The sequence below is a fragment of the Haemaphysalis longicornis genome, unplaced genomic scaffold, assembly GCF_048455015.1.
Source record: "Haemaphysalis longicornis isolate Haplotype H1 unplaced genomic scaffold, Haemaphysalis longicornis Haplotype H1 scaffold_12, whole genome shotgun sequence".
NCBI lineage: Eukaryota > Metazoa > Arthropoda > Arachnida > Ixodida > Ixodidae > Haemaphysalis > Haemaphysalis longicornis.
In genome coordinates, this window is record NW_027526225.1 from 23,136,701 (window position 1) to 23,154,177 (window position 17,477).

General features: G+C 48.8%; 1 protein-coding gene across 3 annotated transcripts in view; it reads right to left on the reverse strand.

Annotated features, from left to right (window-relative positions):
• LOC144162492 (uncharacterized) overlaps positions 1-17,477 on the reverse strand; it is a 269,103-nt gene that overhangs the window by 21,040 nt on the left and 230,586 nt on the right. Inside the window, exon 1 of one of the 3 annotated variants that reach the window (XM_077693049.1) lies at positions 8,328-9,780. The exons of the other annotated variants lie outside the window; for them this stretch is intronic. The gene's annotated coding sequence lies outside the window, so the exon portion shown is untranslated. Of the gene's footprint in view, positions 1-8,327; positions 9,781-17,477 lie in introns of those variants that run through there. 3 annotated transcript variants of the gene reach the window in all.

The window sequence follows — 17,477 nt, forward strand, 5'->3', positions numbered from 1 at the left end:
AAACGGAAAATAAGTATCCATACAGCGTTCGCAGATGCAGAAGATGGTGGAAATAAAATGCGCTAAAAGGACCGGACGAAGAGATGAAGACACTTCACACAGCGCAGAGAAGAAGACACACCACACACACTCTGTTTATCCAGTCCTTTTAGCGCATTTTATTTCCATCACGTCAGACCAACTAGCCCGTCAGAGTGCTTTGAGGGACGCAGAACGTATAGTTTCACCGAACAGCTATTCAACCAGTAGCTCAGGCAACTTCTGCGAACATTGTGATACATATTTACGAGTTGGTCAAAAAGATACGTTTGTCTCATAATGCGTGACATCCATCACCGGAGTTCTCTTGTCTTTGGCGACGCTTCCACCTCGGCTTCAACTATGAATACAAAATACAGGTTTCGGTCATTAAAAAAATCAAAGCCCTTTCTAACCATCATTCTTTTTAACCATTACTCTTTTAACAATGATAGACGCCGGCTTCATAACTTGAGGGACCCAGGTTCGAATCCGCACGGGAAGCGTTTTTTAAAAGACGATGGTCTTTCTTGGGTTACTTAAACGCAGAAATTGTGGTCTTCCTGTATGCCTGTTTGTCTCTCTATGGCTCGATTCAGTCACCCGGCCAAAGTGAAACAAAATCTGCGCAATAGTCTTATGCACCTACAGCCAAACCTAAACGTCCAAGTCCGGGTGGCAATGTTCATACTTGTCAACATTCTTCAACAAGAACAAGACATTACGCAAATATAAGACAACAAATAGTACATAAGTGATATTTGCAGTGTTCCTTTGTTTAAAAAATCATGGATGTTTGGGTTCCCCCCCCCCCCCCCCAATGCCTCTAATCGCATGGATGTTTAGTTTTTGCGATATAAAATGAAATAGTACATCAACTTCAGAAAATCGTCGCCTGCTGTTGACCGCGCCACTACAGCTTCTGGAGGAGTTTTAAGAAATCAAACGGCAACAGTAACGAAAGGTTCCACTAGATATGTTCCACGTTCCGCTTGGAACACACGTGTAGAAAGGCAACGTGGTTCTATAAACGTTGTAGCACGGTGCCTCGAATCACGCGCGCCTCCGCCGCACAGCAGCGCTAGCATCGATGCCCCCGGCCTGGAGCAGTAGAACGCGGTAAATTTGAACTGACTTGAGCAAACCTCTAGCGTGCATCTTGGGAGGAACGAGACGGGAGAGGAACAGCGTGAGAGGTGAACGGGAAAGAGAATGGAGGCATTCATTGCCGGGGGCGCCAGTTGACTATCGTCTTTCGTCGACATTTGCAACGAAGGGAGCAGATACGCGGCCATTTTTTACGTGAGACGCTTGATGTGCCTTTGTGGAAACCCATTGTGTACGTTTGCTTTCCTGTAGCGCGTTTTGGACGCAGCGATTTGGACTCTGGACTTGACACTTTCAAGACATTGGCTTTTGATCAGAGAAACCTTCGCGTTTCAACCGTATGTCACTTCAACGACGATCACCATCATCGCCAGAGACATTTGGCTTTCCTGCAGTGCGTTTTGGGACAACGTCGCCATCAGAGAGGGATCGAAAGCTTCCCTTTAAAATACCCTTTTGTCCAGATAACAGTGATACCAATTTTATCGCAAACTTCAAACTTATAATGGAGATATTAGAGAAAACGTATGAAGCAGTGGCGACTGCCCGGCCACTTTTCGGCGCTTTCTGTATGACGTCACAGAATCTTATTCGTGTGATTGGGGCCGCCAACATCAGCCACCGCCAAGGAACACGACTGGGCGATTCTAGTGGAGGGGGGGGGGAGGCTCCAGTTCTTTTTGATGGTATTCTTTAAGTAGCAGCATACAGTTAACACACTGACAACTAACTCTGTTTTTAATTTTTGCAGCCCATTATAAGTCACTCCTACCCATTTAACGTGACTGTCACAGGTATTTTAAATGCTCTATTTAACGTTTTTCGCGTTTTTTTCTCTCAAAAACATCTCTCGTGGCCGGAATGAAGCGAGTTCGTTACAACAAACTTGTTATTTTAAAGTGAACGGGCTTGTATTTTGCCTTAATGGCCCCTTTAACCAGAAAATCGTCAACCCACCCACTCAGCAGGTTGCATCCACTGTGGATGTCCTGAGGACATCGAACACGTACTGTGTGCGTGTCCTCGCTACGCCACACCACGATTCTACGTAAAGATAATTTTACGTCTGCGCGGTGACGCACGCCCGAAACTCCGTGATGGCGTCAGACCACAGGTCACCGCACTCGCTACGACGCGGGCTACAAGGCATTTCTCTCTTTTCTCCGTAGCTGCGGTTAGGTTTAATTTCTATTAACGCTCAACGTAATCATACTCTACTACATGCACGTTCCTCGGGTTGTTAGCGTTTGCGTTTTCTTTAGTGCTCTTGCGTGCTTCACCTTTTAAAATGCTTTTAAAATCGCTTTTAATTATTTAAAATAGACTCCATGAGGAAGTCTGCCTGTCTGCCGGCAACGATTGATGTGTAACACTTTCACCACACGCGAAAAGGCTCCCGACTGGACCTATAAAATACTGCCCTTAAAGATGTCTTCTCAGCAACGCATTTCTGCAAAGGAGAGCAGCCCGCTTTAAACGAGCTCGGTGTATACGCGCTACATCCAATAGAGCCCGCTAGAGTTTTCATACTTTGATATCAAATTGCGCTAATTGTCCCTCAAAAACAGTCTTCTCAGCAATGCAGTGTGTGTACCTGCGAAGTCGACTTTAAAGGGTTCGGTATACAGCAGAGCGATTATTAGTCGTTACGATATGCAGCAGCAAGCCAAGTCATTGCTGGGCTTCGCTTTGTGTGTCAATCAAGCGCTCTTTTTAAATTTAAACGTTCTCTGCGTCACTGATGGCGACCGTACGCGAGGACGCGCTGCAGGAAAGCCAGCTCTAAACAATGGGAGGGAACGTGATGATGACGGGTTTCCACAAAAGGCCCATCAAGCGCCTCAAAAGAAAAGAAAACGCTTCCCGAGGTCGGAACCGAACGTGGACACCACGCGTTAGAAGTCGACGTCGATCCGATTGCGTCATTCCGACACGGTCGAAGGAGTTCGGAGTTTGGACTCCGACTTTGACTCGGTTTGACTAGGAGAAAGCTTCGCATTTTAACCATGTTTCTCTTAAGAAAGGGGCTTCGACTCTCTCTCTCTCTCTCTCTCTCTCTCTCTCTCTCTCTCTCTCTCTCTCTCTCTCTCTCTCTCTCTCTCTCTCTCTCTCTCTCTCTCTCTCTCTCTCTCTCTCTCTCTCTCTCTCTCTCTCTCTGGTTACTATGTGATTGAAGTCGGTCTAACGAAATACAAACAAGAAGGAAAGGCCAACCATCATTCAGGGCTAGTATTCCTTGGGCCGAACCCTAACCCAACTGATAGTTTCGTAACTAAACACCAGGAGAGAGATTGGGGTAAGATACAAGGGCTGGGAAATCATTATGTCCGAGAAATTCCGTACCAGTGGCCCTGGCGAGATTCACAAGGGTCCTTAACGATCAGTCCTTAATTATTTTTGGCTTCGGCACGCACGCCAACACGCCTGGCATAAAGGGCGTGATAAAATTCCGATTGAGAGACTTCGCGACGTACGGACGAACGTACAGATTTGTCACTGGAGGGAGGAACAGTCTGTGATTTCAAAACGCGAACCTTCGTTAGAACGAAACCGCTCTATTCAAATTTGCTCTTACCGCAAGGTTTTTCACTGTCGCCACTGCTGTGCCTACAAAGGAAGTCACCACTGCTTTTAACGAAGAACCCCTTGTAACGAAGCCGACCTCCTGTCTGAGGACTTCGATATAGCGAGTGTTTAGTGTACTACCATAGTGGCATTCTGCATGCTCCTTAAGATGTTTACACATCTTCATGGTCATGATTTAGTCGACGTTTTTACGCGTGTTTTAAGAAGACTAGGCGACGCCTGGTGTCCGGGAAAGGAAGGGGCACGGTAACGCTAACGTGCGTGAGAAGAATCGATCGATCCGTGTATAGATTCCACGCTCATTCATTTGTTCTACCCGCGGGGGGCAGAGCCACTTGGATCGCCTCGCCAACGCGGCGATGACTAAAAATGCTACGAAAACACGAACACTTAATGCGTCAGAAGCGCGCTACTAAGCAACTTTCTCGGCGTATAATTAAACCCGGTGCCGCCATCTCTTGTTGCGACGCCATTGTTCTTTGCAGAAGAGTTGCCACAAAACACGCTCACAATACGCTTATTTTTTAAATAGTTTAGGGCAGTGCGTCAGCTTCCTATTGACTAATCGTCTGTGGGAGATACGACAGGTGCGGCCGATAAGGCGTCCTTCGCAAGTCCAAGCATAAACGCGTGACGGTTAGAAAAGAGCAGGCCTTCGCATTCTGCCATGGAATACATCCGCCGCACGCGCACCGCGGCTAATCCTAAACGAGTATCCCTCTTGTCGTTTATTGCTTTTAGAAACAAAAGGCTCACAAGAACTCTTCTGTTCTCCAAAATTTCGTTGACACCTAAATTGTCCCTTATCGCAGGTAACGTGTCAAAATCATGGCTCTACTGGGGAGAGGCCACATGAATGCAGCGAGGAACCGCTTTTACGAGGCAGCAGAAGCCCCGAGGAAATGACAAACTGTGGAGCGGGACGGAGAAGGATCGTAATAGGAGATAAGAAAGAAAGGACTTATTAAGCGACGAGTGTGGGCGAAGTGCAGGATTATTCTTTTTTTAGTGTCGGGATTGGAATTAGTGAAAGAGAAGCACACGCTCCTCCGTCTCACTGACACTTGTCACAAAGGGCCAGAAGAAGATTAAACTATCATTATCAGTTCAGGGGGCCATCAAGAGAAAATACAGCTTTGTTTAATTTGAAATAACTATGTCTCCGTACCTCATTCAGCCTTATTCCAGAAACCAATGGCGTTTTGTAACAGAAAAGAAACGCCGAAAAAGCAAGCAAGAAGTATGGAAATACAGTCAAATGTCGCGCTACAGGGACGTGTTATGGTCAGGAGTGATCTCACATAATTCAGCACTAAAAACAATTTTTAGTATGTTAACTGCACGTAAGAATTCAAGTGATGTGATCAAACTGAACTAGAGGCCCCACTACGAAAGTCTAGACATGCACCATAGCGATGTTTTAGGTAAACGGCCACCAAGGAATGTCTATTCCTTGGTCTGACAATTGCCGCTTTTGTAATCAACCTGAAACCATTGATCATTGTTTTGTTTTGTGCCGGGATGCGGTGTTTTTCTGGGATGTTTTTCAACGACAACGAACTGCTAAAAAGGACACGGACATTATACCCCTTATGGAATTCGGTTCTTGCCTTTTCGAGATGCTACTGGAGTGCCCTGTGATATATTTGTTATGATGGGAAGGTATATCTTGTGGAAGTGCTGCATGTGGAAGTACCTCATTCAGCCTTATTTTAGAAATTAATGGCGTTTTATAACAGGAAAGAAACGCCAAAAAAGCAAGCAAGAAGTATGGAAATAGAGTCAAATTTTGCGCTGTGTTATGGGCACAAACAAGATCCTATGACGTCATATAAAAGTTGCCGGAAGGTGGCTGGGGTGTGGACACTGCCTTCCATGTTTTCTTTAACATCTCCGTTATCTGTTCGAAGTTTGCGATAAGATTGCTATCATTGTTATCCTGAAAAAACAGTATTCGTAATGAACCAAACTTGTATTTTGTCCTCATGGCCTCTTTAACACCACTGATAAAAATGTTATTCCTTAGGAAGAGTGATTTAGACCTAAACGGTGACGACGTAAACGTGAATGCAATGGGATGAAACCGTGATTAACTTTGTATATATAGATACAGATAGAGCGATATCGCTACGGCGAGGCTCTGGTGGATGTGACCGAACAGGGGGAGGGGTTAGTCGTACCCCGTCGTGTAGGGGTTTGTGCTGAGTACTGCGGAAAGGGGAGATATGGGAGGAAACCCTATTAGATATGTGAGAAATCATAATTAGGAGGTATTAGGTATGAGCTTCCACATAAAAGGACACATGGTGTTGCTTGTTCGTCATTGAAAACTAGCGTAATTTGAAATTTGACTTGAAATTTCTCATTTGTTCTTTAACACATAGTGTTTGTTCCTGTCTTGTCGTGTCCGCAGATTGCGAGAGAAGAACACTTTGCCAAAGCGGGACGGTCAGCCAGATAAGACCAGTGGCTTACTACGTATGCCGCGTGGTTGAAGTTATGCAAAATGATCGATATCTGCCTGCCGAAAAAATATCAATCTTTTGTGTATAGGCGTAGGAAAGGGAGCCCTGACGCTGATTCAGCTCAGCAGCACCGCGAAAAGGCTTGCGTGCACTAGCAAAAAAAGAAAAAAAAAAAAGGAAACTGTACGAGTGATGTATTACTAAGGGCTGTACGGAAATTTTGGTAAAAGTCTGACCCGCTTATGGAATTCAAACACCCCTAGTCCAGACTGATCAACGGTTACAAACACAACGGAAGCGACGGGAGGATTTTGTTTGGCGTCCGCAGCTGTCGTGGCTGAGTGAGTCGAACCAATAAAAGCTGCTGTCGTGTTACGCAAGTATATACAGTAAAAGCTCGTTAATTCGAACTCGAAGGGGAACATAAAATTGTTCGAATTAAGCGGAGTTCGAACTAGCGGGCGAGCGCTATAGAATGAATGGACATCGCGTCACACTGTGCGGGCAGAACACAAGGAAGCCAGCTCTCGTCTCGCTATTGCGAATTAGCCGATACTACACGTTTGTCGCAGGTGATTTCGTAAACAATGTTTCGTAAATACTAATGGCATGCGCCGGAGCACTTGCGCCAGTGGCGCGGTGCCTTCTGTAAAAGCGAAATAAGTTGTTACAGGAGCGTAGCGCGCCCGACACGCGGTTGTTTCTCTGTTGAGTTTGTTTTTCATCTCTAGTAAATTTGGTTTGGTTTGAATCTGCAACACATTGCAATCACTCTGGACCGACTTTTTCTGCGAGGCGCGATGAAAACCAGGGGATGCCAGTTCGAATTAACTGTTGTGGATACCGACGCGTTCGAATTATCGGGAGTTTTCCCCCATTGAAACATAAAGGGCTTTGCCGGGACCAGGGCGTGAGTTCGAATTAACTAGAAGCTCGAATTAACGAGCTCTTACGGTATAGTATTCTTCCAAGGAGACGGATACCCCTGCAACAGTGGCGGTCCCAAGGGGGGGGGGGGGCGGAGGGGGCGGTCGCCCCCCCCAAAGAGGTCCTCAGTTTCTTATTTTTAGTTTTTTTTTAAGCATTCCAGTTGCGCGAAGTTAAATCCCAGCGCGGGTTGCACCGCATACGCGCACACGCCTCCATGGTTATCACCACCTCCGCAGAATTGGCGCAAGGAGGGGAGCGATTCGCCTGCCCCCCCCCCCCCCCCCCCCCCCCAAAAATCGCCCCCCCCCAAAACCGATCTCTGGGACCGCTACTGCCCTGCAATGGCTGTATCTGCTCGCAACCGACCGATCTGTCGTTTCATTTTTTAACGCTAGGGGGCACTACAAGCTTTACAGTGAAGACTATTCTGGGGTTCGGGCTTCTATTCATTCGTATGGCTCCTTGCCGTCCACGTAATTTTCCAGCGCGAAGTTTCCCCCCAAATTGTTTTTCACCCTTCTTTGGCATGACGCATTTTCATCCATGCATAACTGTTTTCCCAATTTGACTGTTTAACCCCCGTATAACACTGACGGTAGTAAAGTTGTGGTAACGTTGTGCACGAAGTGAAGACCCGACTTGCTGGCAAGCCTATCCGCGCGCGTTTTTAATACCTATTTTGAAGATGAAATGAAACTGAATACTGCTCGTTGTCGTAGGTTTTCTATAACAGGTCATTGCGACCTTCTTATCCTGTGTTACCTCATGTACAGATGGCATCAGTCTTTCATACTGAACTGTCTGAGGTATCACAGCACAAAGTCTGTCAGCAGAGAAAAGAACTGTACGTAGCAGGATTTTTTTAATGTAACGTTGTTTCCAAATGTGTCCAAAGAACCAAAAAACTGCGGAAGGCAATCGTTTAAATTTCAGTATGAGCTTTAGCGATTATTTTAAATTTGATCCGTTTAATCTTTCAAGAACTTCCCCTGACAACTGGCAAGTTGAGCACCGCACGAGGTTTGACGGGAAAAAAGACATGTCAAAGAGTGAAAAAGAGCAGGTCTTTCTGCCATTGCCGCAACTGCACGGAATGTAGGCCAGCCTAAAGTACGATTTCGTCTGTAACTTCATGGAAGGGCAGCGCGCAATCACAGCCCCCTAGTTTTGTTAGTGAGCCCTTCCACGATACGTCCCAACGAGATATCTAATCTTACTTACAGTGCGGCGGTAGCGGCAGTACAGGGGCCAAAACATGAATGACGTCACGATCAAAGTTGCTCTCAGCGACGTTCGCGCCGAGGCTCCACACATCGGCGATGAGGGATTCCGAAACTTCGCAACATCACGTCAGCGACAACCACCGCCGAAAAACAACGAACCGATAACAACACTTCACTGCCACAAACGTCGGCGACGAGCAAGGGACACGACAACGGCACGAGCACAGCAGCGGACATCACCGGCGTTTCCGCGGCGACATTCTCGAAGCACATGTCTCGCGTCGCCGTCAATGGAGGAACGTCCCGGGCTCGACAGTTATCCGTTCTTTTTTCTCTTTTCCTTCAACAGCGGATAGGCAGGCGAAAATCCCGAAGGGAAGTTTGGGCCGCGTCTCGGAGGGGAACGAGCTCGACACCGATCGAGCACGATATACAAGCAGACAGATCGGAGGCGGCAGCGGTCGTACGTAATCGAGGCGGTTGACGCAAGGCACACGCACACATACACACACAACACTCGCGTATCGCGTTGCTCGACACGCGCTCGGCGCTTGTGAAACAGGCCGCTGATCCGTCGCCTCGCGGCGGCCTTTCGGGGGTGGAGTCTCGCAGACGCAGGCGGGCGAGGGCGGGGGGAAAGAGTAGGTGGAGGCGCCACCGGAGGAGGAGACGGTGGGCGCGCGCTTGTTTCTGCTCCCGTTGTTGCGGGCCAGACGTCAGGGTGGCCTGGCGGAGGGGAAGACGGGGAGCCGAGACGACGACGACGTCGTTGGAGCCGAGCACGTGGAGTGAAGCAGCGGCGGAGGCAAACGAACAGCGGTGGTCACAGTGCAAGGCCTTGCGGCACGCCAACAGCAACGATTCGGCCGCGCGTCCAGGGAGTTAACGTAACGGTATTGTCGGTGTTGAAGAACTGAGTTCGAGTCGACCGCTGGGCCTTCGATGGGGCAGAACACGAAAACACGGACGAGCGAGCCGCTACGGAAAACGACGGCAGCGGCGGCCTACTCGGCAGCTGCCCGCCGCCCTCAGCAGCAAAGGACGACTACTGCGGCGGACCGCCAGCACGAGCGAGCGAGCGCGGCGGGCGAGCACGCGACATCGGTAATAGCACTCGCCCTCGCCCCCGGTATCCGCACGCTCCTGTAACCAGTGCTCCTCCTCTCTCGCCGCCTCCTCCATCCGCGTGTCCTCCATCGCCTTTTTTATTCACCTCTCTCTTTCTCTCTTTTATACGACGTCCCTCCTCGCACGTGCTGCGCCCTTTCCAGTCTCACTGGCGTGCTCTTCTCCGCGCGGCCTCCCGCTTTACGAATAACCATTTTGAAAATAGAAAAAGAATAGTGGGCGAGAGGCGCGTACTATGAAAATAGAAAAGAGAAGGGAGAGAGTCTGATCCGAGGACCGTAATGGCGACTAGGGCGAGGGGGAGTGGCGGAAGATGGGAGAGCGGAAACTAGCAAATGCATAAACACAAACCCACAAACATACACAACTCAACGAAATGGAAACATGAAAACGCCACGTGCGGGAACCGGCGAACGAATAAATCAGACAGAACCGAACGAGTATGACTGTGGGAGGCTTGCACGGCCGCGTGTGTCGCTTTTCTGTTTTCCGTATTTTTCAACTTTCTTTCGGCTTCTTTCTTTTTAAGGTTTACGTAGCCTTTCCCTGCTAGTGTTTATGTTTAAATCGCGTCCAGAAACTGTCTCGGTAGATTTCCGTCCCCTCTTTCTTGAGTGTGTATACAAGTTCCCCCTTTCATATTCATACACCGCGTTTCTTCTCCCCCGATTGTTTAGTGCAATCAGCCTTCCTTTCCGTCCGTTCTTCCTTTGCATCTGCACAGGTGGCCAACATTATACATGCAAACAGAAAAAAGCCCGCCTTTTCCGCTTTTTTGTTTAAAACCAAGAATGATCACACGGAGTAAGCATGTTGTTTATACCACCGCGGAAAAATCACCGGTGATTTTCGTGGGCTGCGATCCGCTCAAACCTTCGAGTTTCTCATGCGTAAAAGGACAAACACGCCGGAAGCCGACGACAGATGCGCACAAGTCAAAAATTCACGGCGCCTTCCACCTACAAAAGGAAAGATTGATTGATTGATTGTGGGGTTTAACGCGCCGACGCAACGCAGGCGATGAGGCGCGCCGTAGTGGAGGGCTCCGGATTAATTTTGACCACCTGGGGATCTTTATCGTGCGCCGAAATCTCGTACACACGGGCGTTTTTGCTTTTCGCCTCCATCAGAAAAGCGACCGCCGCGGCCGGGAATCGAACCCGCGACCTCGTGCTCAGCAGCGCAACGCCTTAGCCACTGAGCCACCGCGGCGGGTGCAAAAAGAAAGAAACGGCCGCGTATCCGGAATAAATCACTTGGGGTTCATTATTGTTCCTCGCGCATCGGGAGCCGGTCGGGCAGGTGAGGTGCACAGGAGAGATCAATGCGGTGGCAAGAGCTTGCATGGGGGACGCATTCATTTTGACAGCCGAGAAACTGTTGAGAATGAAGGATTCGCGGAATATTGGAAAGCAGGCAGTCGGCTTCTTAGCATGACTACGACGGCTAGAAAGGCTAGAACACTTGCTGGGCTCCAAGCAGAGAAAAAAAGTACCCTCATTACGAGACGTCGTGGTCGAAAATGTGAGCCATCCCACACTCAACGTGGGACGACCATCCTCATCAGAATGGGATGAGAGGAACGAAGATTTTACTCCTTGTAAGAAACTATGGTACGTCAGTCATTGGGATTGCTCTTCACACGTGAAAGACGGTTGTTCATGGGTCGAAAGAGGAGTAGAAGGACACGTCATCGTCTGTGTCGAAGAACTCCCCGAGGCAGACAGTGGCTTCTCACCGACTCCCTGGGGTAACGACGACCGATTTGAGAGGTGTGAGTGCGTTTTCGAGGGAATAAATGCATCTATCAGCTGCCGGCCATCCCTTTCTAAGTTCTTAGGTATTTCGTCGGAAGAAAAGATAACCATGGTTTTTTTTTTTTTTTCTTATTTCGTAATGAAACTTGCCTCGTGGACGAGCGGGTGTTGTTTTTAAGCGGCTGTCGTGGCGATGCATTCACAGCGTATACGATTCAAACAGCTTACTAGGAAAATACGCAAGTTTCCGTCTTCCCAGTCCAGCTATATTCCTCACCTCGTTGTCCTGCATGTCCCTCTCACCTCATAGACGGTGGACATTGTTCGGCAATTTTCTGCACGAGCTCCTCCTTCGTTGCATTTGAGTTCACCTTCGAATAGATACATTAATCCCGTGGTTCTCAACCACGAGCGTGCCGGCGACTCTTTTTAGACTTTCAAAAGTGATGGGGGACCTTCAGTGAACTCTATAGATCCGAGCCATATAGTCAAAAAATTTGCACACGCAGCTGAAGTTTACAACACACGTTCAACGTCCGACTTTAGAATCTTTAGAACCTCATCTCAAGCGATTTGCTCTTGCAGCTAAAAGTCGCCGAAACACTTGCATCCTGCCGTTTGTGTGTTTGGCTTTGTGCATAGCTTGCGTGTTGTGCAAAAAGCTAATGTTAAAGGATGTGCTGCGCGGAGCAAAAATAAATGTACATGTCATACGGCGAAGCCACACTTTTGTATTGTCAGCAAAATGGAGAGTATAAATGGAGAGAAAAGATGGAAGCTAAAACGTCGTTAGAGATGTACAGGGCAGAGAAATTGGACATCAGAAAGGAAAACTTCTACTACAATTCCCAGGGCAGTGCTTTGCTCTTTACGGCTAGATCAGGTTGCTTGAGAACTAAGAGCTTTGTGGGGAAGTATTCACAAAATGATGGGGTATGCGTGGTCCATGGAAAAGAAACGGAAACTATGCGGCACATAGTATTAGAATGCGAGGGTATCCATCCAAATCTACACGAGGGAAATATTAGGCTTCCAGAAGCCCTAGGATTTAAGGGTAGCACAGAGGGAGTTAACTTCAAGGCTGTCGACGCGACGAAAAGAAGATTAGAATGCTGGTGGACGAAAAGCAGAGAGGGGAATATTGCCTAGGACAGTTACCACCTGGAACAGAAAAAAAAATATATTTTGTGCCTAATAAGCTTTTTGTGCCTGCCCTACGCAGCGCTAGTATTAAACCAAGGGTGTAAAACATAGGTATATTAGTCCTTCTTGGTAACATGACACGTCATCACCCTGCTACAAAGGGGAAACCAATAGCTACTATCATCACCATCAGTAGCAGCAATGTTCGGGAAAAAGTAGGAATGAAGAGGGAAGAGAGGGAAAGTTTATTTATTTTTTTTTTTGAGGTCGAGCGGGGGAGGGTGTCTTTGCAGACTCTTGAAATGTTCCCCCGTACCCCCTGGAATCCGCGCACCCCCATTTGATAACCACAGCATTAGCATATATATAGCTACAGAGAAGTCCGTATGTACGCCATTTCCCAGGGTTTATATATAACGATAGAACGTTTTCACCACTGTCTGAAAGCTTACCGCCCCGGGCTTTGGTCTTATGTCAGGCACCAACTCGGTTAGCGGTTGAAAGAAATTTCAGAGCAGTATACACGCTTCGTTCGTGCCGACAAAGCACACTTGATATTGAAATTCAAATGTGACGTAGTTCCCGCGCAATGGCTTCAACGCGCACAGTAATGCGGACATCTCCGGACTAATTTGGACGACCGGAGCTCCTGTAGCCCTTTCTAAACGTCATGTACCAGCGCACTTTGTTGCTCCCCCCTCTTACCCCCCCCCCCTTCCCCCCGCCGCAACAAACGATCCTCTATCCGGGCTGCAAATCTAACTCGGGAGCGCTTGCGTTTCAGACACACAGATAAGATAAGGAGGGCGCGGAATCGACACCCCATGTTCGTTCCTTCCAAGTGACTCAAATTAGGACCTGGACTTAAGTCCTGCGGAAAATAAAAGTTTGCTCTCCCTCTCTCTCTCTCCAAGTGACTAAGACCAACAAACCAGCAAACTACTGTTTTAACAGTTGCCATTCCAGTTTTGCAGAATGGGCATCCTGGATGTCGAGCGATCACCACGTCGTTCTCCTCATCTCCCAATCTATTCATCTTTTGCAAGGGCGGAGTACTTCAGCCACCTCGTCGGCTTGCCATTCACTCCAGCGGTCATGGGCCCACTGGTCTTGACGCGAGACCCGGAGGCGGTTCAACGACGTCCGAACAGCGACGCGACCCATCCCAAGGAGAGAAGCCAGCAGAACGCGAGGCGAGGTGGGGTTCCTAACAAACGAGCTAGCCAAGACAAGCCCGCGCGGAAAACTTTTCTTCCCTCCTTCGTTGCTTCAAGCCGCCGCCGGGAGCAGCAGCGCAGCGGCCAGAAGGTCCGCTCGCCGTAGTGGCGTGCCCGTCAAACCAACAGTAATCCATATATCATACGGCGCTGGCTGGATGAGCGGCGCTGGAGCTCCCATAGCCGCCGCCTTTGTTTTCGCGACGCAGCAAAAGAAAAAAGGCTATCAAAACAAACACAAACCAAGAGAAGATGAAAAAAAAAAGATGGCGAGAGGGAAGCTGGGAAAGGGAGAGCAACAGGAAGAGGAGAGGGGATTACGGAGGTTGAATCGAGAGTAGAGAAAAACAAGGAGCGAATATGGGAGAGTGGGATAGATTGAAGTAAAATAACGAGAAGGAGCAAGATGAAAGAGGCAAAGGTGAGAAAGAACTAAAGAAACAAGCAAGAGCGAGAGGGTTTGGCTTTGAACTCTCTGCCGGGTTCGAGTGATGCATACGCGACCCTCGGCATGCGAAGTCCGGGGAAATCATCGAACAAGGCGGGGCATTATGCGGCTGCCGCCGCCGCGAGGAAGTTAGCGCGCTCGGACCACGCGCGATACCCAAAAGCTGCCATTCGGAGAAGCTTAGCTGCAGGCTTAAGCCGCTCCAGCAGCGGCTTCTGATTATACCTTCCGAAAGCACGCTATCTCTTATTTAACGCGGTGTCAGAAAGAAAAAAAAATGACTCAATCAAGGGAGATTGCCGAGGAAGGCGGATGTGTCAAAGACAGCCTAAAACGGCGGCGAAGACCAGTATATTCGTCTTCATTATCGGTAGTGATGAACGCAATACTGGGAGTGCGTGAGTCGAAAAGGAGCGCACATACGGAGGGATCGGTCTTAACTCAAATAAATTTCCAAATGTACGCCTGGCAAGCTGTCTTTACTGTGTAACGCTCTATAGACTAGCCCGCAATGTTACACGGTAATACGGTAACATCCGATGGCTAAGGAAGTTACATATTTTACCCTTGTGAATAATGAGTTCTGGCGATGGCCAGAAATATGAGAGAGAAAAGTCGCTAATACGGACAAGTCCCACTTCTGCTTTCAAAAGATCCTTCCAACACTCACGGATTGAGCGCATCCTGCCTTCCCAGCATGCCCCGCTTCACTCATCCTCCCGTTTCTCCACGCCAGACTTACGAAGAAGGCACATACATGAATGCGCGAGAACGGCCATAAGCGTTTGAAATTCGCGTTAAATCTGTTGTGAAGCAAAGACAGACAAAACGTACCAATATGCAACCAACTTCAGTTTGAAATGCCCCCCCTTTACCCCAAGAAAAGAGAAACATTTCGCTATTAGAAGGTACTCATGGCACGAATGCTTTGGGGAATAAATGTTGATTTCCAACCTTCCAGCAGAGGGAACTAAGTAGAGTGCTTCCACTACGCGAAAATCGTGACAGTGTCCGAGCTAAATGTTATCGCGTGAACGGCTAGAACTTGCGATAAGGGTCACCTCGGATCACATTTACTAGTTGCACTGTTGTTAATCCTGGCCGCATTCACATTAAGACGATGTGAGTCCTTCAATCACACTATTGTCACAGCAGCGGGTGCGTATGGGGTGTTACCGCGAAGTATTTAGTTCCGTCATCGTGACGTCACTGTTAGAAGGGACCGTCACTGGCGACGTTACTTCTGCTTATACTAAAATTGTACCTTAGCATCCACCGTCCTGCAGTTCCCATTTTATTCCAGCGCTTTAACCGGCCTCTGTTTCCCTGCATGGCTCCCGCGCGCCGACGGCGAGCTCTGCGGTGAAGCTGACCTCGCATTCCAGATAGGATATAAGGAGCGTTGAAGGGCCTTGCTTCCATTTGACGTCGGGCAACATTATGAACTCCCAGGGGCCGATATACGATATCCAGCGTTCAAATGTGCATGGTTCGACACTGTTGTCAGATCCAATCAGGGTACGAAGAGGCGACAAAGTGTACGGACATCCCGTTCTCGATTAGCACTTGAACATCTATGTATGTCCACGGTTGTGGGCGTTCAGAATCTCCTGGTCCACCCCGTATCACAGCTCCATTGGCTTAACAACGCCGCCGCAAGATCGACGGCAAAAGGCTAAGACGCTAGGTGTGTACCTGACTGGACCTAGTTGGAATGATTTAAAATGCCACCACTAAATATTGGCATTACCTGAAGTAACAAAAAAACAAGATTGACGCGACTACGTTCGCTTACAGCCCATACAAGTTCAACTGGAACGACTACGTTCCCTCATAGCGCATACAATTCTTAACTGTGCACTAGCAAGCATGGCGTCAATAACAATTGACATTTTAATTGATATGCAAAACAGCATATGCGTGGTCTGAAACGCACGGCATATCAAGAGCCTGGATTAAATTACACTACGTTTTTTACACGGCTTGAGCTTATACGTTCTCGAGCGTTCCTGTATTTCACCCCCATAAAACTGTTGCCGCCATGGCCAGGAATGGAAGCAGTCCCTTCCCCTTGCACGGCAGCAGAATGCTTCGGTAACAGAACTGATGGGGTGCGTTCTCACAATACCATACTTGGGAATGATTCATTTCCACCCCCATTCATTTCAGCCCGCCCTTCCGCCATGCTTCATTTCATTTCCACGATCCATTGCCAATTACAGACATTTCGCCAGCGACTTATTCCCAATTATCATTAGCCGCGAGCTTGAACGAGAAAACAGACGACCGAAAAGGAAGGGACAGTCGACAGATATTAACATATCGTAGGCGTTTGTGCTCAGCAGTTATTGTGTTCAGCTCACGTTTTTGTTCAGCAGTTTACGGTTTCTCTACGCAGGTGATCGGCGTAGATTCGCTGTCCGTAGTCCTAATTATCAAAGCTAGCTCCGTGCACTTAGTTTGGGATAGGTCTCTCGCACCAGCCAATGCTATTCGCTGGCGGCGTTTTGACCGAATGTGCATATCCCCTATAGGAGCCTCCCCGAACAACGTTTCGCGTACCTGCCTATCCATTTGAAGAAGAAAAAAAAAAAGAGCAAGACGAATGGCCGGGTGCACAAAGATGAGACGGGAACGAGAGAGAAGCAAGCGAAAGGAATTTCAAACATCCCCCCCCCCCCTCGCGGTCTTCCGCCCCCCTCTTCCGACCACATCTTCTTCCAAACCACGCCGAAGAACGGCCCGCCGTCCATCCAAGTTCACAAACTCCCATTGCGCGGTGCGGCACGCTCTCTCCGTACACGCGGACTGTGGCCGCTGGCAAGCCCGCCCGCCTGCGGTGTGCGTTCGTTTGTACGTGATGTATGCAAACGCGCGTCGTCTGGCGTTTACACAGACGCCAGAAATGTCTGTGCCGCCTGTTGGGGGAAGCGGCGAGGCGAACGCGCTGCGTACAGAAAACCGCGGCGGCGGCGGCGGCGTCTGTTTAAAATCCGGTTTGAGAGTAAGGGAGACAACCCGCGGGAGAAACAAAAGCCTCAGATTCTCAAGCTCCCCCTCCTCATTCCGCCATAAAAAACTCCGAAAAGATGAGGCGGAGATGGCGAGGGGGGAACGTTAAGACTGTGAAATATGAAGAGGAACTTTCTCGCGAGGTTGAGAGAGATGAATCCATATGGCGCTGCCGGCGGGCCGGTGCGATCAAAGGCTGGAGAGAGAGAGAGAGAGGGAGAGAGGATCGGCGGATGTTCCGATAGAATCGAACTATATGGCCCGGTAGTGATTTGCAGTTTCAACAGCATGTCGTCCAACGAGCGAGACGCTGTTGGGAGCACTGCGATGTGGCACAAAGACGCGATAACAGGTGCTGGTCGCACGCTGACGATGTGTTTCGAAGCCCCCCGGCGGTTGGATATGCAGCAGGGTCGTCGAGTTCTCTCATAGACGCCAATTTC